This window comes from Cimex lectularius, unplaced genomic scaffold (assembly GCF_000648675.2).
Source record: "Cimex lectularius strain Harlan isolate CLEC.00 unplaced genomic scaffold, Clec_2.1 scaffold254, whole genome shotgun sequence".
Lineage (NCBI taxonomy): Eukaryota > Metazoa > Arthropoda > Insecta > Hemiptera > Cimicidae > Cimex > Cimex lectularius.
The window spans coordinates 517,767-542,696 of record NW_019392818.1 but is presented as its reverse complement, the minus strand read 5'-3'; the positions used below and the strand labels follow the sequence as shown (position 1 = coordinate 542,696).

At 36.1% G+C, this 24,930-nt stretch overlaps 1 protein-coding gene across 2 annotated transcripts in view; it reads right to left on the bottom strand.

Moving 5' to 3' along the window:
• Positions 1-24,930, bottom strand: part of LOC106670563 — a 166,663-nt gene that overhangs the window by 36,963 nt on the left and 104,770 nt on the right. For both annotated transcript variants that reach the window (XM_014401032.2, XM_024228406.1), the window contains one exon: positions 24,856-24,880. The gene's annotated coding sequence lies outside the window, so the exon portion shown is untranslated. The remainder of the gene's footprint in view (positions 1-24,855; positions 24,881-24,930) is intronic.

The following is a 24,930-nucleotide window of genomic DNA, read 5'->3' as shown; positions in this document are numbered from 1 at the left end:
ATTTATTCGTGATTAATAGCAGCCAATTGATTTTTCAATGCCAAGGATAAGTAGACACTAGAATGACTGTAAGCAGACCCCAGATCATTGTCTAGTCTGCTATAAGTACCGAAATAACAGAAACCTCTCGACTTGACAATTAACACAATCCACAAAATTAGCATAGTTTGATTTTCTATGAATAAAGCTCTGTTTTGTTTACCTGCAACGTTGATTAAAGTTACAATTAAATCAATTAAGACCATTTATTGTTTTATTACCACTTGTCCTTTTCATGGTTAATACATTCACCAGAGTTTTATTCCGACTTCGGATTGAAAAACAAGGCCTTAGACAGTGTTATAAAATCGTAAAGTCCTCCGATCCACCAGACAATGAAACAACCAATTATCACATTCACAAACACAGACGGCAACATTTTTTTCCCGAATCGTTTCCGAAGGTAACTCCACGGTAAACTGGTTTTAAAGAATGGTCGGTCGTTAGGGCGTATTAAGTGTAAAAACGTCAAAGGGAAATGGAACTAATAGTGGCAATTAAGGCATACCACACTTGACCACCGGCTAAAGTAAAGAGATTCGTATTGTATTTACCCACCGGTTTACAAGGGAAGAAAAAAAACCAAATAGAGCTTATGCGACCGACTAATCGCACTACTTTAAACAGCAAGTTAACTTGTTTGCTCTAGAATAGATTTAGTTATTTTTTCAAAATTGTAAAAACCAGATCATGATGATAATTTAACAGTATTACAAGAATTATGTTTTAAATTTACCTACCATTTTCTTTCCTCATATGGACAGTGGTTAGTGGTTGCTGGAGTGTAACAAAGGCAATCGGAGCTTAACCAGGGGAGGTCAAATTTATAATTCTATGTTACAAAAACTAAGCTTTATGGTGCTCAATTTTTTAAAATAAAACGATATTTATGTTTTCTGTTACATTCTCTTTCTCTCTCTCCTCTCTCTCTCTCTATCTCTATCTATCCATCTATCTATCTATCTATCTATATATATATCTATCTATCTATCGTGCTATTTTTGTACGTTTTGGTAAAGCCAAAGGTGGTCGGAGCTTTACCCGTGTCAAATATTTAGTGGTTTATTTGGGAAAATGAGATTTATGGTTTTTTTTTTTTTTTTTTTTTTTTGGCGTTATGAACTATGCATATTAGCCATGTGACAAATTCGTATATGTGTGTTCAAATTTGGGGGGTTATTGGGAAAAAAGGGCCAGGGGCAACGGTGGGAATCGAACCCACGACCGCGGCGTGAGAGTCTCTCATGCTAACCACTCGGCTACCGCGGTCCCCGTATGGTTCAAGACACATTTTTTTTGTCGGTGAGCATAATGCAAAAATATTTTTTGAGAAACCTCAAAGATGGATTATGCCTGTTAATTGGAATATCTGAATTTAACGGAAGAATTTAATAACATTTCAAGGAGCTAGGAATAGAAATAATCCTGCCAAACTGTGGCAGGTTAAGAAAGACTTCGGCCCCTGGTCCAGGGAGAACTGGTCGAAAAGGGAAAAGGTCATACTGGCGCGACTAAGCCTAGGCCATACAAGAATAATGCACAGGAACCTTCTGGCCGGAAAGCAACCAAGTAGGTTACCGTATGCAAGCATAAATCCTTTTCAATTGATTATATGGACAATATTTTGGCTTATCATCTGCATTTGTTCGGAGCTCGGCCGTGGGTACAGATCGCTATTCCAGTACCAGTTGTGCAGTTATTTAACCCCACCCTGAGTAATGTCGAGTACTCTGGGGTGAGTGGGTGATGTCTGGAGAGTTAAAGGAAGTTATTAGCGAGAATGGAGTGGGTTCGACTACGGAATATCGAGTAATCTGGGGGTGTGAATGTGACCATAATTCTATGTTTGTGGTGATATGTATATATGTATTGTGTACATTCTGTATTGAAAACCTGGTATACAAACGATAAGCTACCATTTTAGGATCGACTGTAGTGTACATATAAAAGACAGTAACCAAATCGAGAGACTCAAATATGTAGCTGCAGTTTAAAACAAAATATGCGTGAAAGGCCATAAAAATAAGGAAAACTGGCAGTGGGCCGGCGATGACCTCTAATCGTTTGCCCCCAAGCCTACCACATTATATCAACGAGCTAAGGAAATGTTAAAGGAAATGATTATTCGGACGGTCACTAAACACCACACACGTTAAAGGAAATATTTTAGACAACTCCACGCAAATCTAAAAACTTTCAGCTTCTTTACTACTGATTTTAACTTAACTAGTTTTCGTGGTCCGCTTGAACAAATAATATCTTTCAGTTAATTAATCTGCATTTAAGGTATTGGTTGAGATAAAAAAGTCTGTTTAACAGGCGGGTTTCGAACCCACGACCTTCGGTTAAATAGGCCGCTGCTCTACCACTTGAGTTATCGTGACTTCGATCCACTCGGACACTATTTATCGCCGAGAATCAAATAGATTACACATTTGAAAAATGGCAAAAAGGAGGGAAAATTCAAAAGGTGAGGTTGAGATGGGAAGTTGGTGTCCGAGTATGTACTGTATGTCCAATATCAGCAATTTAATATCGAAGCGGTAATCTACGGACCCTCTTCTTCGGGCAGGGGGTTTTCTTGCACTATTGATGAATCTTTTATTTTAATAATTGGACTGACAGGTGTTAAGGGTAGACGCGTTTTCACAAAACTGATTTTTTCAATGTATTATTTTACTCAACGACCTTGAGGATTAGAACAAAAGATTAGTGACAAAATCTCTGTTATCTACAATGTACATAATTCTTTATCCTTGAGAAGACGAGTGGTTTTTCCCGATCACATCCAAAAATAGCCGAGGTGCTCAATTTGGTATTGCAATTCACAAATCGAATCGGTGATTCACCGGATCGGGAAGGAAACGAACAAGGCGCTGATAATTTTTAATTAAGCAAACCCAGAGATGTTCCAAGTTGGAAAAATCCCCCCGAGTCGATCTCTTTCGCCTGGGTGTAGGAATTGATAAATCGCCTTGGGCCGATTATGAACACTGGAAAGGGAAATGCGATGATCGTTTTGCTAAAAACAATTGTCCAATTGAAAGTCACAATTTGTCGTTTACTGTTATAGTAAACGTCGTAGGCAATTCGTTTCGCAAAATTAGCCTTGCCATCGTGTAAATCATATCTGCCGTTATTGACTCAATCATAATTTGTTGCGTCGTAGTCATTAGTAATAAACCGCTAATATAACGTCAACGTTTATAACGATTCGCAACGTGATGTGAAATAAAATCGTTCTGATTGGAAAAAAAGTTTAAAACTTTTGAAAGGTGGAGATATCAAGATTTTAAGGGTTTAAAGAAATGATTATAGACTGTTAATATCGCACACATCGATAGTAAGACCTATGTATCATTTAGTCGCTTTCTTTACTCGTCTCTCTCTCTCTCTCTCTCTCTCTCTCTCTCTCTCTCTCTCTCTCTAATTCACTCTCATTACATGCATATCATTAACTCTGTTTCTGCATTTTTCTCCCTCATTGATTATCTATTTCTCGCGTTCTACTATTCTATCAGCACCATAGACAGTCCAGGATTATCACAAGAGATCAGTTGCTGATTTACCTTGGGCTAGCTTGGATAATATTCAGCTTACAAATATAAAATAAAAATTATCTATTTTTTCATATGTGTCCACGGTCAATACTCTCCCTCTCTTCTCTTTCTTTCCTCTCACTCTCTCTCTCCCTCTCTCTATTTATCTTTTTCACTTTCTCTCGACAGTTTGCAGCGTCAGTGGCTGTAATTTTAAAAATTCTCAGTACAGAGAATCAGGTGATTTATAAAAGTCAAAAAATAGCGCAAGAGCGTACTTATTTTCAACTCATGAAATATCCCGTTAAGCAGATGATCATAAGGAAAGATGTACAGTACTTTACTTTAAATTGACAACTTGTGAGAAAATTTGCCCTACCACCTTTCGTAGTTAAATAAACGCCGTACACTTTAACGCTAAAAGTTTAGTTTTTAAAAAAGAAAACAGTAAATAAAAGCTCTAGTTGTATATGTAATTTTTCAAAATACAATAGAAAAGAATAATTATTACTGTAAACAAAACATGTGAACGAGCCAAAATTGAAATTGTACCGACGTACATGTGGGGTCATCACAGACGAACTGTAACTAAGGGTGGTTTTGATTAAATTCCGTTTTTAAAGATAAACCAAAAAATCAATTTATATTTTGAGGCTGTGAGAGCCAAATATCAATATTGCCTGCTGTTTTACCGTAAAACTTTTTACTTAAAAAATTCACTGCGTTTGTTTACTTAGAATTATGTATTCCTAAATCATCAGTAATCCTTACTGATTTCGTTTTTTAGACTCACTCGGTATTTCTCCATTTTAAGTGGTAGTTATTTATGTTATTTTCAATTATTTTGAGACAATTATTTACTAATTTTAAAATAACACACACCGTCGACTAAGCAAATTGTTCGAATGAGAAAGCTAACTAAACTCATAATTTGTGAGACTGGTTTTGTCGCTGAAATCTTAATCTTCAGTTTTATTTTTCATTCAAATCTTGCATAGAAAACGCTCTATTTCGCAAATATGGTAAAGTGTATTAATGAACAAAGTTTTAAGTTCACTCGTTCGGAAATAAATTGATTCGCTGACATTTGAAAATAAAAAAGAAATCGAATCATTTATAAATAAATATAAATAAAAATCTCGTCGCAATTTTTCACTCGGTCACTCTCACTCATACCTTCACACTCACTCTCTTCTAATCTCGTACACCATTTTTATCCTTGTACGCATACTCTCTATTTATTTATATTCCTATTACTTTATATCTATCCATCTATGTATATCTTTCCCTTGAACTTTCTCTCTCTCTCTCTACCTCTATCTATTTATCTATCTATCTCTATCTCACTCACACTCTCTCCTGTCTGTTTGTCTGACTTCCTGTCTCTCTCTATATTTAATCATTCAGTGAATCTCTCGTCTCTCAATCTCTCTTTCTCTCTCTCTCGCTCTCACTCTTTCCATCCCTCCGTCCTTCTCGCCATCGCCTTCCAAAGTTCAATTTTCATCGGCCATCTCTCTCTCTCTTAATCTCGTCTTCTTCTTATTTTCTCACACACCTACACTCTCTCTCTTCACTGAATTATTTAAGTACTCTTTTTTCCTCTCACATTCACTCTCTCTCTCTCTCTCTCTCTCTCTCTCTCTCTCTCTCTCTCTCTCTCTCTCACTCACTCACACCCACTCACCCCCCACACACACGCACACAAAACCCATCCATTTCTCTTTTTTGGCTAAATTCTTGCTCACTGTATTTTGAACATAGATGGACTAAAAAGCGCCAATTTATGCATGATTCAATGTTGTTCTATAAAAAAGCGAATTTGGTTTGGTCGTTTGTTTAATTTTTATTTGTCATTACATACCCATACCTAGTAATATGGCGCTTTATAAACGAAGCATCATCAACTGAAGAATTCTTATTTATATTAAAACTGTTCTGTTTCTACCATCTTCAAATTGTTCGTGCATTTTTACTTTTCTTGTATAGTTTTACGAGTTAGTAGTTTATGTTAATAATTTGTGAAAACTTTATGTCTAATGTGTGGTGTTTAGTGACCGTTAGTCAATGATTATTCGGAACAAAAAAAATAGAAAAATACAAAAACATTTTCTTTATCATGCCATATATCTTTGAGAGTGCCCTTTTTTTTTTTAGAGAGAGAGTGCCCAACACGACAGACAAGAATGACATATCTACACGGAAAACAAACACTTTGAGCCCTGAAGATGATCTTAATAAAGATCGAAACATTGACACGATAAAGAAAATGTTTTTCTAAAACCTACGGCACACCAGACCGCATCTCACGATCTCCGAATAATTTGTGTCTAATTTGTATTTAATACAAAAATCGTGTAAGCTGAGATATATGTACTCTTGTATCGGCTATGCCTTTTTCAATAAATAATATCGATTGATTGATTGAGGAATTGTAGTTTATATTATTTTGCTGTACTGTTAAAGCAGTGAGGTAATTAAAATATTGATATATTTAAAAAAAATAGTACATAACACTGATTTTTTCCGTATACTTCATTCTGGGAAGAGAATCAAGAGCAATAGAAAATAATATGTAATTTAATTTAAATTTTTTGTGGGTAAATATAGAATAAATATAGAATTGTACGACTTAAAACAAATGTATTAACAAAATGGCTGATTGTTATAATTTTTGTTGTTGTCGATAACCTTCTTAAGTTATCTCTAATAATACACATATTTGTGTTATTATCAGTCAGTTAGCCCAATGATGGACTAAAAAGGATGGACTAATGTTGTGAACTTATTATTAGTTTAGTGGGTATGTTAAAAATCATCAGTTTTAACGGTTGTTGTACCATTAGAAAAATATTTCGACTATCGGCCGCCCGTTTCTGATCACTACTTACAAGTACAGATAAAGAATTGGGAAAACACTGGAGGGACAAACAAGGGAGATCTCCTTTGACCTAATGGTCCAACTTAATGATCCATTCACGCGTAGGGGTTTTTCCGAAAATGATATGTTAATATCGTGCATTATGCTCTCGGGGGAGTTTACGATGTTTTTCACAGTTTTATTTATAAGTTAAACGCCCCTTTAGACATAATCCCAGACGGAGAAAACATAGTTAACGTTTGACTTACAGCCTCTCATTCGCCGGGTCCGAGAAAGTGGTCAGCTTGTTAAGTCCGGTTGGGGGCCGTGATTTTCAACACTGTCAAGTTCACTTTTAGCAATAAATAAAAGTAAAATACGAGGAAATGTTTAGTGTCGTCGATTACAATTTTTACAGAAACTACAGGTTGCTAGGCAATGGACGATTTATGTAAATATTTATTGTGAAATAAAACTTATGACATGAGTAATGAGTGATGCTACGACTAGTTTGTAAATGACCAAAGAAAATTCAAAAACTTGCATCTTTTTCAAGTGGCATTTTGCACGTAATTTTTTTTTAAAGGTGATACAGAAAATATCTTTAGATCAAAAAATTTCTGTTTAGCATAATACTTGAAAAATTAATTCAAGCTACCATAATATTGCATTGTTGACAGAGTAATTAATTGGTTTGTTTATTTAGTAAAGACTTAAGAAGGTAAAATACAACTCGAGATCGTGTCTATACGTAGAGCAAGGCTCAGTCCTTCAAATTTTTCTTTTCATACATCTGCAGTGATACAGAACCAGAAAAAACCCGTATATTAATGAGAAAATATCATCAACCACAAACACCAATCAACACAAACCAACAATATTCAACCAGAAACAGAGATGTTTAGTCATGTTACCGAGCATTGCTTGACACTTTGGAAAAAACGTTAATCATCGTATTGCCACACCTTTCGCGAAGTGTACTAGAAAGGAAAAAACCTAGGTACAGTAAGATTTCTCCCGTTTGGGAAGTCCTGAACCGCTCAGTCATTCCAGGGCAGAATCGTAGCCGTACCGAGAAGCGCAGATTCGTCGAATCGCGTCCCATTCACGTCTCGGCCGTACGCAAGAGCACGCAACATAATTGATATGACGTCATGATCTAGTCGTGACGGCAAAAAGTCCCCAAGTGAAAGCAGAAGCGGATTTCATATGCAATCTTTCTTTCCTTCTGCTTCTAAACCCAATGGAGGGGATGGACGTCCTTCGGAGGAACGCGAAGAATCTCGGCTATGCGTTTCCTTCCGGAGGCCGTCCGCCCTCGCCTTGTCGCTACTCGCTACGTTCCTCATCACCATGACTAAGACCCCCTACCGTAAATATTTTCGATCCGAATTTAATCAATGAATCCGGTCTCCCTTTGAGAATCGGGCAGCGATAATACTACGCTTTCAAAGAATGTTTACTTTCTGCCAGAAATAAATCGCCTACCGTTGACCCCTGTATAAATATGCCAAGGCTAAGAGGCTAAAGTAAATATTTACATCAATGATATAATGCGAGTTTTTTTTCTGCATTATTAATCGCTAGTAATTATTAACACCCAATTAAATTAAAAAAAAAATCTTCGTTAGCAAGAAAAACACTTAAAATTCCAAAGGAAAGCCGTCCGACTGTTATTAACCTATGATATGCATATTAACATGGTTTATAACTTCAAAACGGAAATTTTAATTTTTTATTGCCCCCGCTGAGATTTCCTGTTTTCACACGGAGCATCCGGTGGTTACTATTGACCATACCGACCGAGGAATTCGGACAGTGTCCAAGGAACGCGAACAATCCCCGGGCCGAGGGAATTTGCCGGATTTTTCTTGTAAAAGTTACAGAAATAAATGACTCGCCCCAGCTGTTCAGTCGGTAATAACGTTAATTTAAATTTGCAATAGATGATCTATGTATAATTTTCAACTGGCAAAGCTGCAAAAACTTGCATTGTCGGACAAAAGGTACGTATTATTGATAAAGTAAACCCGAGCGGAACCCCACGAGTGGCGAGGGCCGTTAATTAATCGCGAGCGGTTTGTATTACCACAATTGATTTTAATTAATTAATTAAATTTCCATTGGCTTAGAAAGGACTGTTTTGTCAATTTCCAAAGAAGGTGTGTACTTGAATGAGAGGAGGGGTAAATCTTAAAATTTTAATATTATAAACAAATCGTAGATGATACTTTTATTATATACAATTTTTAAAAATAATTGACTCGAGGGAGTGAGTGCGCCTATGTGTGTTTGAGGTTTTTAATGAGTGTGAGCATGTATTGTTTGATATTGTGAGTGAGTGATAGATAGATAGATAGATAGAAAGATAGATAGATAGAGATAGATAGAAAGATAGATAGATAGATAGATAGATAGAGAGAGAGAGAGAGAGAGAGAGAGAGAGAGAGAGAGAGAGAGAGAGAGAGAGAGAGAGAGAGAGAGAGAGAGAGAGAGAGGGAGAGAGAGAGCGTGATGGAGGGAGGGAGGGAGGGAGAGATGTAGACAGATAGACAGTCAGAGAGAGATACAGATAGATAGAAAGTCAGAGAGTGAGAGAGAGAGAGATAGAGAGAGAGAGAGAGAGATACAGATAGACAGAGTGAGAGAGTGGGTGTGTGCATGCGCGCTCGCATGCATGTGAGTGAGTGTATATGTTTTAGGGATTGTGATTGCTAGTAAGTGTTTTTGTGAATGTGAGCGTGTGTTGTTTGCGTTTTTTGAAATTGTGTGTATTCCTGTGAGTGTGCCCGCGCGCGCGCGCGTCTATTTTTTTGGTGAGTGTGTTTGACTGCTTGTGTTTTCGTGAGTGTGTCTGTTAGTAAGTTTTTTCATAAGTAAATGTGTCGGTTTGTGCTTTGTTGTGACTGAATGTGTTTGTGGGTTCGTTAGTAAGGATGTGTGTGCTTCTGTGAGTACTTTCTTGAGTAAGTGTATCTGTTTGTAAGTGAATGTGTTTCTCAGTGCTTTCGTGAATAAGTGTGATTGTGCCGATTTGTGAGTGTTTTCATGAGTAAATGTGATTTAGTCTGTTTGTGAGTGTTTTGTTAATGTGTTTGCACTGTTTGTAGGTGAGTGTGGGTTGTCTGTTAATTTTTTCGTGAGTAAATGTGAGTGTGCCTGTTTGTGTGTGAGTCTGCATGACTGTTTCTGAGCAATTTCGTGAGTGTCAGTGTTAGCATGTTTTCATTAATAAAATATGAGTGTGTCCCTTTGCGAGTTATGACTTTGAGTTTGAACTAAATTACAAGTATTTTTTTTATCAATCTTGTTCTATTTGTGATGTTAATTAAAGAATATAATAACCAAGAAAATAATCCAGGAGCAATTTTGTGTAAATTTTTTATAATTGATGTCCAGTGCACACTAGCATTTTCGCTTAAAGCAGTATCCTGATCGTAGTCGAAGGTCGTGGGTTGGAATCCCCCTCGTGACGCTAACTTTTTCATCTCAACTAGGACGTTACATGAAGATTGATTAATTGAAATATTGATAACTTTGAAACGACTCCCCGATCCACAAGATCCGTTAAAGAGGATTAAAACCTTTTAACTACATATGATGTCACAAATTCAGCCTCCGTTAAAAATTAGAACAAAAGATATAAAAGAAAACGTTTCGTGAATATTGTTGATTTCATCCTTATTTTTCTCACTTTTATTGACAATATCTAAACCTTGTTGAAAAAGTTTGAAAGAAAATAAATAAAAAGAAATAAATATAAATGAATAAATATAATATAAAAATAAATAAAAAATAATATAAACAAATAAATAAAAATAAATCAATCAAGTCAATAAAGTAAGCTTTCTAGCGGTTGTATTAACGTAGAAATTGGATAAAATACAAAGATGTCATGAATTTTCTAGTGCAACACCGGACATGGAGAAGGGAAAAAATTACCCCAACGAATTCAGTCAAAGAACTTACATTTTTTCATTTTTATGAAAATGTAATTAATGGTTTTATATGGCGCCTAAAACAACTCTGAATAGGTGTTTTTTTATATAAATATATTTTGGTCTACATTACTGGAAGAGTCTTTTTAGTTTTTGTAACTTTTTATGTATCTAGTCTCATTTAATACAATCTTACTTAAATTTTTCATACGTAAAATAACGAATCAACTGATAAATAATAACCTTGAAATATACGCACAAGGTATATACAACAATTCAGAAAGCTATATTTTAAAATTTCCGGCTCTTAGATCTCAATGGCTAGAAAGCTCGGAATAATTTGGATAATGTATGGTCTTGATGAAAAAAAAATTAATTGTTACTGTAAAGCTTTCAACATATTTTAAGGCCATCATTAGGGCAAAACGATCTTAAATATGTCTACAAATTGACATAATTAAGTATTTAATAGAAGGTTTTCAAATTGCTTTGAAGACCGGCTCAATCCAACACTGCCAAGGACTGTCGCATATCTCTGAGACACCCTGTATATTTGTTGTTTTCAAGGCCGTATTGAACGAAATTTTGTTTGTTAAAAAATCGGTTTATCAATCTGAAGAAAATGTGTATTAGTACAACGTTGTACTCTTTTATATAGCTTTTTCTGTCAAATTAAGCCTTTTTAATTGAAGTTAACCCTTTTTTGCACGAAAATAAGCATTTGTAATTTGAAATTGCTTTTTTTAACCTTCAAATCAATCTTTTGTTAATTTCAAATTAACCATTTTTAACTTCAAATTAACCATTTTTTAAAAGGTTAAGAAAAATTGTATTATTATTTCCATTAGAGTTCGTGGTCCGATTGACCAAATAACTTTTTTCGATTATTTAATCTTTATGTAAGGTATTGGTTGAGATAAAAAAAAGTCAGTGTCACGAGTGGGATTTGAAAAATGGCAAAAAGGTGGGTTGAGATGGGAAGTTGGTGTCCGAGTGGTAGAAGGCACGATAGCTCAAGTGGTAGAGCAGCAGCGTATTTAGCCGAAGGTCGTAGGTTCGAATCCCGCTCGTGACACTGACTTTTTATCTCAACCAATACCATACATAAAGATTAATTAGTTGAATTTTTTAATTATTTTAGTGCTGTTGATCAGTGTAGGAGAGAATGAATACATGTTGAACTGAATGGCACTGAACATTTTGGGTACTTTTATTTTCGTTAAGCAGCGAGCGAAACATACGATTTTTTTAAATGTGCTGATATATATGATGTATACCGAACATTAATGAGATATGTTTGAAATCATCTTAGATAGTCAAGTTAGCATTAAAACGAAAATGTAATGTTTAATATGGCGTGAAGTAGAAACAAGCGAGAGTAGATGGACCCAGTAAAGTAATTAGTGTCGATCAGTACAGCTTGGGCTCATTAGCTCACAGATCCTCACCAACACCTTTTGTAATGCTGAAAATTGGATGTAGCATATTTTGTTTTAGCGTGGTATTTTCTTTCGTGAATTTATTGATTATTATTTTATGGGCGAAGTAATTACTTTTTAATTGTTAAATTGCAAAATGGCCAATAAATTTGTGTAAAACGATTTTTTTTAGATATGCTGATTTTCCTATCCAATTAGTCATGTCTTCTGGAACGCGACTTCTTCTTCGAATGAACGTGAAATTCCGACGCACCCGTATTGACAATAGCCAGTTGATGATGCTCTATGCGTTATCCCTTTGCCATTTTGGACTTTTTATTTTCTCACAGAAAACTCCCACACAGGTCGGAGCTATTAATAGTATGTTTTACTCAGAGTCGCCACCTATCTATACGTGATGTATCACCCATCCACGCCTCCGGTCCGAAGGGATAATTGACGTCGAATTTATCTAATTTTATCTCTGTTAGTCAGTCAAGGAGGACCGCCGACCTTGCCAGGCACGCCCGGCATCCCGTGGACCCTTCCGGAGGATGCCGACGCCGACTGATGGCCCGGAAACTGAGTCAATCCGAGGATGGCGCAACTGGTAGCAGGCGCCGGATGATCGTTCGCTAATCTCACGGATTTCGACTAGATCTCGACCAGCACGCGATACAATCAAGCAGCGTTCGCAGAAACCGGTGAACTACCGCCTTTAATTTCGCCTAATGGTAAGAGAATGGTTTTTCCAAGGGAAGTACCCGATTGAATCCCCCCTCACCTTCGCTGGAATGGCTTTTGTTCGGTTCCGGTCAACGAATCATTACTGGGTCTGCCCGTTTTTAAACGAGACCCTTCAGACGAATAATAGTCTGGCAATTTTAGTTTTTTCTTCTTTCCATGAAGATGACTTGATTCGACTTCCTTAACCCTAGGCTATTACTTTGATCTACAAGCGCAAAATATTCCTTCTTCTTCATCCCGGATTAAGATTGTACTATTCTTAAGATAAACATTTATAGAAGCGCATTTATCTTTATCCTAACTAGCGACTGCTTTTAACATTCCCAGGTCTAGCCAGTTCTGTCAAAACAGTTCATGATGTTTAAAAATAAACAACTCTTCAGATAAAAATATGTATGGCATAAATTATTCATCTAAATAATTACTTAATATTTGAACAAGTCGTTTTTTTTAGCTAGGACGCAGAATTGAAGACCATTCGTCCACCGCAGCAAGGACCGTTTCTAGTGGAAATTGTTCGACTGCTTTTATCAGACCCGTCTTCGAAGATTCAAGTGTTGGGTGCTTTTTAATTTTTTTTTTACAAGCATGCCCTCCAACATTGGCCACAATTTTTATCCAAAAGGACTACTAAGAAGGCCTCTCATCCCAGTTGATAAATTCAGAAAGGTCCATTCTTAACCAGGCTTAAATAGTTAAGCCTGTTGGAATAGCCAGTTCTCCTTTAAGGATGGTATTAGCGAGGGAAGTTAAACTTTATCAAGGAAGTCGAATAGATAAACATTGGCACTGGTTTAGGTGGAGTGTCGTCCGCAGTGTAAAGAAAGGTTGCTTGATGCACAAGTGAAGGGTTTCACTCCTTCTCTTCATATGCAGAGCGTTCGCCCGTTCGACATATGGGAAATGTGCTTGAGCATTTGAACCCCCTATTTCGATTATTGGATGAAACAGGACTTTTTTTTATTGTATACATTATACTGATACTGTATTGAATATAATGTACTAATAGTATTTATTAGCGTGAATGTATGAGAAGGCCGATGGCGGAATATTGTACACCCCACCGATTTTCAATTAGATTAGTTAGTTGTATAAGATGCTTGGAGGGTGATGGATGAATATCAAGTACTCCACCACCCTAACTGAGTGAATTGTGTGTAAATAGGAAGTAATACAGAGGGAGAATTAGAAATTAGATGCGTTGGGGCTGAATGATGAAATGACCTAGCTCTTGATGTAACCTTGGCTGTGGTTCGGATAAGTCAGAGGATGAGCGGAAATATTCATTTCACTCGTCCAAAGGTTGAGACAGAACTTATAGCATTTTTCGGTCAAACGAAACTTTTTTTCAACCAAATGAAACTTTTTATTAATAAAATGAAACTTTTTTTCAATCAAATAAAACCATTTTTCAAGCAAATGAAACCATTTTTCAAGCAAATGAAACCTTTTTTCAAGCAAATGAAATCAAAATCTCAATCAAATTTCTCAAACCAATCTAGCTCTCTCCCTTTGTTGAAACTATGTAACACAGTTGTATTTAAATTTGAATTGAAATTATGTTTTGTTTTTTTAGATGGTCCTTAAATTCCGAAAATTTTCTCGATTTAGGCAAGTGTTCTTCTACACTCGTTTTTATTTCTCTACCGCTTTGACCTATATATATATATATTTAATATTACAATCATTAAATTAAATTAGAATTAGGTGGATGTAGCAAAATTTTATGAATACAGATCTTCACAAGAAACGTTCTTGTAACTAAGCCTTACGATTCAATTGTTGTAATATTAATATTCAATCATCATAAAAATTATTGTTAGTACTATAATGTCATTTATTTATTCCTCTAGATAATTATTATCATTAGGTTTTAGGTTTCATTTGCTTGAAAAAAGGTTTTATTTGCTTGAAAAATGGTTTCATTTGATTGAAAAAAGTTTCATTTGATTAGCATCATATGATAGCAACTTATAAATTGCGATGAGGCCAAATTGAATGAAAGCTATCGCTCCCTTTCTTAAGATTTCGAAGACTGTAATCCCTAATATCAGGGTTCGAATCCTCGTAGCTGTTCATGTAATTTTCTTTTTAGATTCCCACTCTATTGAACTTCACAGCTCTTTTTACATTCTTTATTTCTTGTCAGGTTGGGAAGCCTTTTCGATCACATCTGATCTACCCCTCAGCCATTTTGTTTTTATATCCCATTAATTTTAATTTTAATTTCTATGAATGTGTCAGTATGCGAACATGACCAAATGGAAATATTATGCTAAGTAATTTTCATTTTTTATTAAGATATTACAAGTAAATACTAATTTTGTGTCTTTTTTACTTTTCCAAAAGGTTTTTATAATTTTTTTCTTGATTTTTGTTTAAATTTTTGGATGTTTCGGAAATTTACACCCATCAGTATGTAAAATATCGTATTAAAAAAATTGTAGATGCTGATAAGGTGTAAATTTTCAAAACTTCCAAAAAAATTTAATGTGAAATAAAATGAAAAATTTATAAAAAACCACATGAAAAAGTTGTCAAAAAAAATCACAAATTATAAATATAAAAAAGATAATAAGTCTTTTAAAAACATTCGTTACATTTCAAAAATTATAATAGTAATTAATTTTAGCTATATTTTAAAATAGGTCAACGAGATTAACAAAAAAGTTTCAAATCTATTATGTTTATTTTCCATAATGCGTTTCCACCCTACTTAGTACCAATCTAGAACGTAAACGTAAATATACTCAAAGACAAAAAATCAAAAAAACCGGACACTTGTTAATTATTTGTTTATTTTCCAAGATAACTAGGTATAAAGACTAGTAGTTGATAACACTTGAATACAAAACCAAGAATAGGACCACTCTTTATGCCCTGAAGATGACCGAGTAATGGTCGAAACGTCGGCAAGAAAATGAAAAAGGTGTTTTTCTAAACTACTTCATTCTTGACCATTCCTCACGACTTTAACAAATTAATAGTTAACTTAAAACGTAAACACAAAATTAATATCTAGACTTTATATGGTAAGCCTTTTACACCCTTTAGATTAAAATTAAAGAAAATCGGGGGGGGGGGGTCGCAACGGTTTAGCGTTGACATCACTGCAAGGTAAAGGTCCTGGGTTCGAATCCAGTGGTCCTCATTCGAACCCGACATACTTACACCGTGTACCGCGCACTACCATCCATAATGGTGTACAGAGGCCATAAGATGTCTTGATCGGAGGGAAGGTAGTGGTCGATCGCGACGAACGACGGTTTTTATTGCTCTTACTGCACTACGAAATCTTATTTAATGGCTCCCTTAATAGTAGTAATCAACTCCAAATGGTCCGTAATGTAAAGATGGCTCCCGACATACGGTATTCGCCGATTGCCACTGAATATCTCGTCTTGGATAATAACGTGCCTGTGTATACATGGGTTCGTACAACCAGCCAGTTTGTGAGAAAACAGTGAATACGTATTTGCTAAGTGCCGTGCGAGTACTCAACTTACTACCAATAGTGATAATAAAACAAATTTAAAATATTTAACAATAGTTGAGGTCAGGTAGACTTCTTCAAAAATATTAGTTTAGTTGTGACAATTTAAATTGAAAGAACGGTCTTATTGAAAAGGAAAAGAAGCATTTAAGACTGTTTTAAGCTATATGCTTTATTGTGGTTTATCACAATAAGAAGCTGTTCTAGTCAGAATTACCGTCTTATTATTAGATTTATAAAATTGGGATGAAATTTGCTGGCAAACGTCTACAATTCGAAAAAAAGTTAAGTCCTGTATATTTTCTGTTCAATTTTCCAATTTACTTTAATCAGTAATCATTTTGATTTCTCGATATCGAAGAATTTCACTGTTGCACTGTTGCATCAGGTAATGCGGACACGAATCGGAGAAAGCCGCGCCGGGGCGAAAATTCCGCAAAAGCTGACCGGCGGGGTCATTTGGAGGAGCCAGGGAGGCGAAGAGATTTAAGCCGTCCATCAGCCGTGAAATGACGGCGGCGGACGAAGAAAGTGGTCGGCCAGTCGAAACCCCATCCAGACTGAAGCACAAATGTCTTCGTTTTTTCAAAAACCTTTTCCAATAAATACGATTTTTGAACGAAATCATACATCGGAAAAAGCCTAAAACGTTTTATTAACATCTGCTTTATTTATTTAATGGGTTGTCCGTTTTATTTTTGAACAGGAAGTAAATAAAAAAAATTAATTATTATATCTTAAATTAATTATAAAAATTATAACATACAGGGTGCCCTTTTTAGATGTCCCGCCTGAATTTCTCTTGAACCAATGACGCTATTAAAAAAACAAAAACATGTTTAATATTTTTTAGTCTAGTTTCAAATTTTTACCTTTTTTTGGATAAAAATTGTACAAGGTACTCAGGCTCAGTTCAACTTCAAAATTACACTACAGGAGAAAAAAAATCCCGCTGCTAATCCACCCCAAAAATGGACTTTTTTTGTTTGATATTAATATTTGTATGTAATGATTATTTGGAGATCGTGAGTTGCGGTCTGGTATGACGTAGGTTTAGAAAAACAGTTTCTTTATCGTGACAACGTTTCGATCTTTATTGAGATCATCTTCAGGGCCTGAGATTTATAAACATTGTTTAAATTATACAAATACATGTAAGATGTGAAAAAATGCATTAATACAATGCTAAAAATTTTAGACTAAATCAAAGTATTTCTACTCACTCAGTGTTTGTTTTCTGTTTAGATGTGTCATTCTTGTGTGTCGTGTTGAGAGTGCCCACTTTGAGCCCTGAAGGTGATCTCAATAAAGATCGAAACGTTGGCAACTAAAGAAAATGTTTTTCAAAACCTACGTCGTCTGAATTTTTCGTGCAAAATTTTTTCATCAATTCTGCAACGTAAATAGGTTTCCGTACAGCAAATTTAACGTTCTTTCAGGTGCAAGTCAACTAAGCAATTTAGTGGACCTATGTCGACCTGAAATTACTTCTTTGCCGTTGAGATTTGGACAGAGGGTTTATAGGATGTATTTTATTGCATATGGTGAATAGAAACACCTCCTCAAATTTTGACACTTATCGCCAGGCACCCTGTATAAAGACCGAACAAGGCCAGTTGTACTTGTTTACATTGCAGCTCTATTTCAATTAATTCTTAAAAATAATCAAACTCCCTTGCAAAAAATAGTTGCCCTTGAAATCATTAATCGTGGGGTTCTCTGGTTTAGGGTGTGGAACGACCTCTCTAATGAGTTGTCATGTGAACTCTTCTCGCCACATAATGTAAACAATTGGCCCGCTATTTTTAAAGAGATACTTGTGAATTTAAAATTAAAATTGGCTTCTGCACTCCAGGAAAGAGCCTCGTCTACTTCACGTTTCCTATTTTACAGATAGTTAGATAGCAGCTCAGGTATATTGAGCGTAATACAGATAATTCGCAAGGGTGAACTTCGCTGGCTTTTCAAAACTCAGAGGTGATCTTTTGTATCTAAATGGTGCCTCCTTTCGGATTGAGGGGTGTCGTCTATGCAATTCAGGTGTTAGGCACTATAGACTTCGTGAAGTCACGATAGCTCAAGTGGTTACAGCAGCGGCGTATTTAGCCGAAGGTCGTGGGTTCGAATCCCGCTCGTGACACTGACATTTTTATCTCAACCAAGACCTTACATAAAAAGAATAATTAATTTACTGTATGTTCGCGAAAAACCGAATTCCTTTCTCCGAAAAGTTAGAGGGAATTATATTAGAAATAGGGTTTTAGGTTTTTCAAAAAATAAACTTAGAGATGCCCTCCGGACTTACAACTTTAAGACGTATCGCTTTGACTGGCTCTGACTATGAGAGGCGTTTAACGTTCCTAACGAATGTCGATTTGGGAACCTGAAGAAAACGTCCTTCAATACATCCTATGGACTGATGAATCCAAGTTAACCTCTAATGGCATACTAAACCGTTTGAATTTTCGAACATGGGCGGAGGAAAATCCGAGGATATCGTTCTCTTGTCATCATCAGGTAGTTCACAGTACCAACGTTTGGTGTGGACTTCTCGAAATAAATTAATATTAAATTAAATTCAATTACAATAAATTAATTGGGTTTTTTTCCACCAAAATAATTTAAATGGTGCTTAGTTCCTCAATTTTTTGAGAAAGGTTTTACCAACACTATTAGATGATATTCCTTGTAATAACGACAGAGAATGGTTCTCCAGTTTGATGGATGCCCCGCACACAATTCTTTGCAGGTGAGACAGGTGCAGTTATTTGAATGGTCAATTCCTGGATGGGTGGACAAGACCTCATGTCCTGATCTATTGACCTCCTCGGTCACCCGATTTAACTTCATTTGTCATTTTTCTGTGGGGCCATTTAAAAAACAGGGTTTAAGTGGCAAAATACCCCAGCAACCTCAGTTGAACTGCGGTAAAAGATAGAAAATTGTTGTCAATCTCCCCTGATTCTATTGCACTGAGCACCGGTGAAGAGTGGTAAAATGTGCAAGGCAGGCAGGTCGAGTGTGAAATGTGAATAATGCAAACCAAATGATTGTTTTTTTCTAAACTTTCTGCCATAACTTTGTTAGTTTTTGACCAATTTAAAATCCGATAGTACCATTGTTTTCAGTGTATAAATCCTTTAAAATGATGGGTCAGGATGTATAGGGTCGTATATGAAATTTTGAAGTTGAACTAGGCATGAGGTTCCCTGTATAATTTTTCTCCAAAAAAGTGAAGATTTGAAACCAGACTAAAAAATATTAAACACGTATTTTTTGTTTGTTTGATAATGCCATTGATTTAAGAGAAATTCAGCCGGGCCATCTAAAAAGTACGATAAAATAAAATATTTTGCGAAAGGATGAAACTGATTGATCAAAATGTGAATTAATTTGAAAAACCTTCTTTCCTTTCTTTAACAAGTGAACGATGCCTAGTCATCGATTGACGTTGAAGGTCTTTTGTGGGTTTTCATAGGTCGTATCACACGAAGAAAACTTTCCAATCCAACGACGAATACTTCTAATATTAGAACTCTCTTGAACAAAATCTTGATCCCAGCTTGGGCAGTATAATATCCTAGTTCGAAGTTGTACAACAATGAAGAAATTGAAGGAGAGAGAAGGTAAAGTATTTCGTCAAAGGGTAAATGTCACATATTTGCTAGAAGCTACAAAGGAAACAAGCATTGCTATTAAACTGGATAAGTGTTCATTGCAAACTGTAAATATTTATCTGGGATTCAACAGTTCTAAGTTAATAAAGTTGAATTTGGTCGTTTTCGAACGTTTTGATCTGCCTGCGAGATTATTTTCTGGAAATCTTCGTTATGGATAAGTTAATAAAATCGTACAAGGACAATCATTATAAAATTACTAATTTTTTTGTACATTTTAACTTTTGCCTTGTAAAATAAGACTATTTTACTTTGGAGCAACTTATTTAATAATTTCTTTCAATTAATTATTCTTTCTATGTAAGGTCTTGATTGAGATAAAAAAGTCAGTGTGACAAGCGGTTTTCGAACCTACGACCTTCGGATAAATACGCTACTACGCTACCACTTAAGTAGCGGCGTATTTAGCCGAATGTCGTGGGTTCGAATCCCGCTTGTAACACTGACTTTTTTATCTCAACTAAGACCTTACTTAGAAAGAATAATTAATTGAAAGAAGTAACTTATTCAATTGACCACTAAAACGTAAAAGGATTATTATTTAATAATCTTTATGTAAGGTATTGGATGAAATGAAAAAGTTAGTGCCATGAGCGGGATTCGAACCCACGACCTTTGGCTCAATTACGCCGCTGCTCTTACCACTTTAGCTATTGTGACTTCGATCCACTCGGACACCAACTCCCCATCTCAACATATTTTTCGAAGTTTCCCGACATTTGACGTAATTTGAAAAATGGCAAAAAGGAGGGAAAATTCGAAGGGTAGGTTGAGCGGCGTATTGAGCCGAAGGTCGTGGGTTCGAATCCCGCTCGTGACTAACTTTTTCATTTCAACCAATACCTTACATAAAGATTAATTCATTGAAAGAAATTATTTGGTCAATCGGACAACGAAATATAATGGATTATTTAATAATTTATTTTTCTTCTTTGCTGTCCCGACTTAATCTGTATAAAGTGTCCTCTGTTTTTATTCCTCTATTTTATTATTCCATTCCTATGTTTCTGTTTTTCTCTGTTCATCTATCTCTTCACTTCTCTCTTTCTGCTGATCGATTTTGCACCCAGTCCCCCGAATTCCGAGCTAAGCTACTGGACGACCTGGAAGTATTCTAAACGGTGCTGATCCTTTCTCGAAGGGTAGATTAATTTGTAAGGACGGTCGTGAAATTCCAAACCTGAAACAGGTCCGTTTGGATATGCGTCGTCGACGTCGACGGCGGCGGCGGCGAGGCGGTAGAAAGTGGCCGGCCACTCGCGATAAATTAGGTCGGAAGTCATCCGTGTCCGTCCGGGAGCCCCACCGCCAAGGCGAGGGGCCCGGCTCGTGCGTCACAGAATCTCGCTTCGTGTCCCCGGTCACGGATCTCTGCCGGCATAACCCGCCTCTTAATTACTACCAGGTGTTTTCTTTCCCTTTTAACAACAATAGTCTACTCCTCTTTTGGAAGCTTTTTTCCACCGATACAACTTTATCGTTAATTAATGATAAAGGCAAACCAAACAAGTGCTGGGAACGAAGGTCTACGCTCAGCCGTTCGCAGGAATCTTTAAGCATAGAGAAAGTATATTACCCAATTAAACCGTATCCGCTTTGGCAAAGATTAGGAAAACAAGGCAGCTTATATCACTTGCCTTTTTTAAGAGTGAATGATAATGAGAGAGAAGGAGTGAGAGAATGGAAAACAATGAAAGAGAGAGAAAAATTACAAATCGTGACAGTGAGGTAAGGAATGTCTATTAAATTTACGAATTAGTTTACTTGTTAATATGACGATAGGGTGAGAGCGAGGGAGATAGCGAGTGCTTTGTCCGACTGAGAATAACTAACCGTTTTTGTACAAGCAAAGCTGCACAGATACACAGAGAAAGAGGAAGAAAGAGAAGGAAAGTGTATGAGAAGGAGTGAGAGGGAATAAAATATTGAGAGAGAGAGAGAGAAAGAGAAGGAGGTAAGAGGAAAAGAGAGAGAGAATGTAGAATGTAAGAGCGAGAGCGAAAGAGAGACTGGTAAGAGAAAAAGAGGGGGAAATGTAAGAGCGAAAGCGAGAGGGAGAGAGAAAGTTCGAGGGAAAGAAATACAGAGATGGATAGATATAAAGTAATAAATATAAATAAATAGAGAATTAAAGTTGATGAGTTGATGGATCGACCTACTGTTGAACAACTTGGAGAAAATGATCTTCGGTGAGATCAGAACAGAACGACACTGCTTTAAGTTATATCGTCACCATCAGGGCTTTAACTCGATGAGTGTTGAAATCTATCTATTATCGACTTGTAACGGGAAAGCCATTCGAGCCTCATGTCTCTCCCTTGTGGTTGACGTTAGCACTTTAATTTAAGTAATCTATATATAGTAAAATTAAAAAAAACCTTAATTAAAATGCACTCAGTGTACTTTTACGCTGAAAAAGCAGTCTTGCCCTCCATTGTACATCAACAACAAAGAGATACCAGTTTCCACTCAAGTCAAATACCTGGGACTATATCTCGACAGCAGACTGACGTGGAATCCCCACACAAGACTTAAAAAACAGCAACTTAATACAAGACTTGGACTACTACGAAGACTTTTAAGACCGAAATCGACTTTGACAATTAAGACAAAACTAACACTATACAAGACTTTACTAAGACCAATATGGACATATGGAGTAGAATTGTGGGGCACTGCCAAGCCTTCCAATATCCAGCGCATCCAGTCCTTCCAATCGAAAGTCCTTAGACAAATTGTTAAAGCACCCTATTATGTCACTAACCTCACTATCCACAAAGACCTCAACATTCCTTTTGCCAACGAACTAATCCAGTCCAGATTCCAAACCTTCCATACCAACCTTTCAAACCATCCTAACCACACGGCTCGAGCCCTATCCACTCATTCCCATCCTGACAACCCACCACGACGCCTCAACCGACGATGGCCTCGGGACCTCCTTGATCCCTAATCATATAAACTGAGTGCCAGCAATGGCTGGCTCCTCAAAGCATGTGTCCTACCGGTGCATTGCTGGCATTAGTGCTAGTGTTGTGCTGTGTGATATTTCATGCATGTGTACATATTTGTATAGTATACAATTCTGTATAGGTAACAAATAAATAAATTTAAAAAAAAAATTAATCTTATCTGTGAGATCAAAAAGTATCTGAAAAAATAATAATAAAAAAAGAGTCATGTACTTAGATGAATATTTTAACCGAGATTCTTAGCTTCACCTAATTTCAACTAATCTTATTATAAATGCAGTTTCTTTTTCTCAAGATATATTTCAACACTCATCGAGTTAACGCCCTGATAATGGCGATATAATCGTCGAAAGCTCGGCAAAAACTTGAAGAATTGACGTTCTGTTGTGACCTCACCGAAGAACCTATTTTCCAAATAGAGAATATGCGTGCAAGGATAAAAATTATGTATGAAATTAAAAGAGAGTAAATGTGTTGGTATGAGAGTGAGTGAGTGAAAAACCTGCATCGAGGTGGTAAGAGTGAATAATAGAATCAGATTCAAAGAGGATGGGAGAAAGTGAGAGAATGAGATTCAAAGCGGCTGAGTAGGTGAGTAAGAACAAATGAGGTAAATAGAGAGAAAGAAAGAAAGAAAGAGAGAGAGAGAGAGAGAGAGAGAGAGAGAGAGAGAAAACGATAGGGAAGAAGGGAGAAAAAGAAAGAGAGAGAAAGCGATAATAAGTAGATAGTAAAATAGGTAAACTTAGGCTGGCAAACACAAGGAAGGAGAAAAGAGAGAGAGAAAGAGAGAGAGAGAGAGAGAGAGAGAGAGAGAAAATATTAAAATAAGAAAAGGCAGATAAGCATAATAGGAGTATGTAGTGTGCATATAAAAAATTGCAAGAGATCCACTTGGAGAGACATAAAGAAATAAGAATACAGATAAACAGAGATAGAGATTGGTGCAAAAAAGATAATAGGTGGATGAAATTAAATAAAATCAAGAGATTGTATCAGTTTGAGTGAACACTCAGAGAGAGAAAGAGGGAGAGAGAGAGTGTGTGTGTGTGTGCGTGTGTGTGTGTGTGTGTGAGAGAGAGAGAGAGAGAGGGAGGGTGAGAGGAGGGGGTGTGTAGAGGTAGCTGAGAGAAAGAAGGGAAAGAAAGTGAATGAAAAGTAAATGAGATTAAGAGAGATAGAGACTGAGAGACCGACTGAAAGAGGCTTAAGTAAAGATAAATAGACATATAAATCAAGAAAGAGTAAGAGATAGATTTATAGATAGATAGATTGAGATAGTGAGTGAAAAAATTAGAGAGAGAGGGAGAGTAGGGAGAGAAAGAGAGAAGGAGTGAGAAAGGGGAGGGAGTGAGAATGTAAGCGAATGAACCTCACCGAAAGTGAGTAAGTGAGTCGGAGTGTCAGTCATTAGAGAGTGAATGAATTGCATTCAGAAAGATAGAGAATACGAGAGAGAAAAGAGAGTAAGAGAAAATCTCTAAAATAAGGGATGTCTAAACCATTTCTCAAATGATATCTTTATATTGAGAAACAACGCTGAGTGTTTTGTTTGTTTCTTTACTTATCAAAGGAAGGTTAAAGATACAAAATCGGTTAAAGTTGAGGTAAGTCAACGATGCTATTCAGGACGATGCACTAATCGTTCGTGCATTTTTGTTTGTTTGATAACACGCCGAAATTTCTCCGTGTCGTACCCACCTTAGGAATTTAATCTCTAAGATAAAACAATGCGATACGGATTTTATGATGTTCATTGTAGTAAAACTCGACGGCTGGGAATCCTCGGTTTGTTGTCGCATTAAGAAAGTAAGAATGGGCCATCGGCATTATGTAATTGACAACTTCGTAACGTGGTGCAATTTCTGACAGTGTCGGGTTAAAAGAGAACTGTATACAGGTGACGTGAGATTAGGCGTTAATCTTTTAATGTCTACGATTAGATAGATGTCACCGTATGCGGTTTATCGGCTTAAAGAATGCCTCACTTCTTTGACATGTGATCAAATGCAATAAAGAGTAAAAATTTGATTTACATTAAAAATAATTTATCTAAAACAAGGCAATTTACTATATTTTAAAAGAAAAAAGAAATAATAAAGCTATCATTAAATTAACAATAATTGATTTAGGAAAGAGAAGGTAAAAATGAAATTTCATTGTGAAACTTACCTTAATAGGGAGAACGAGGAGTCTCCTGAAACAAAAAGTAAACAACTTAGAATAAAGTCAATAATATCTCTTAAT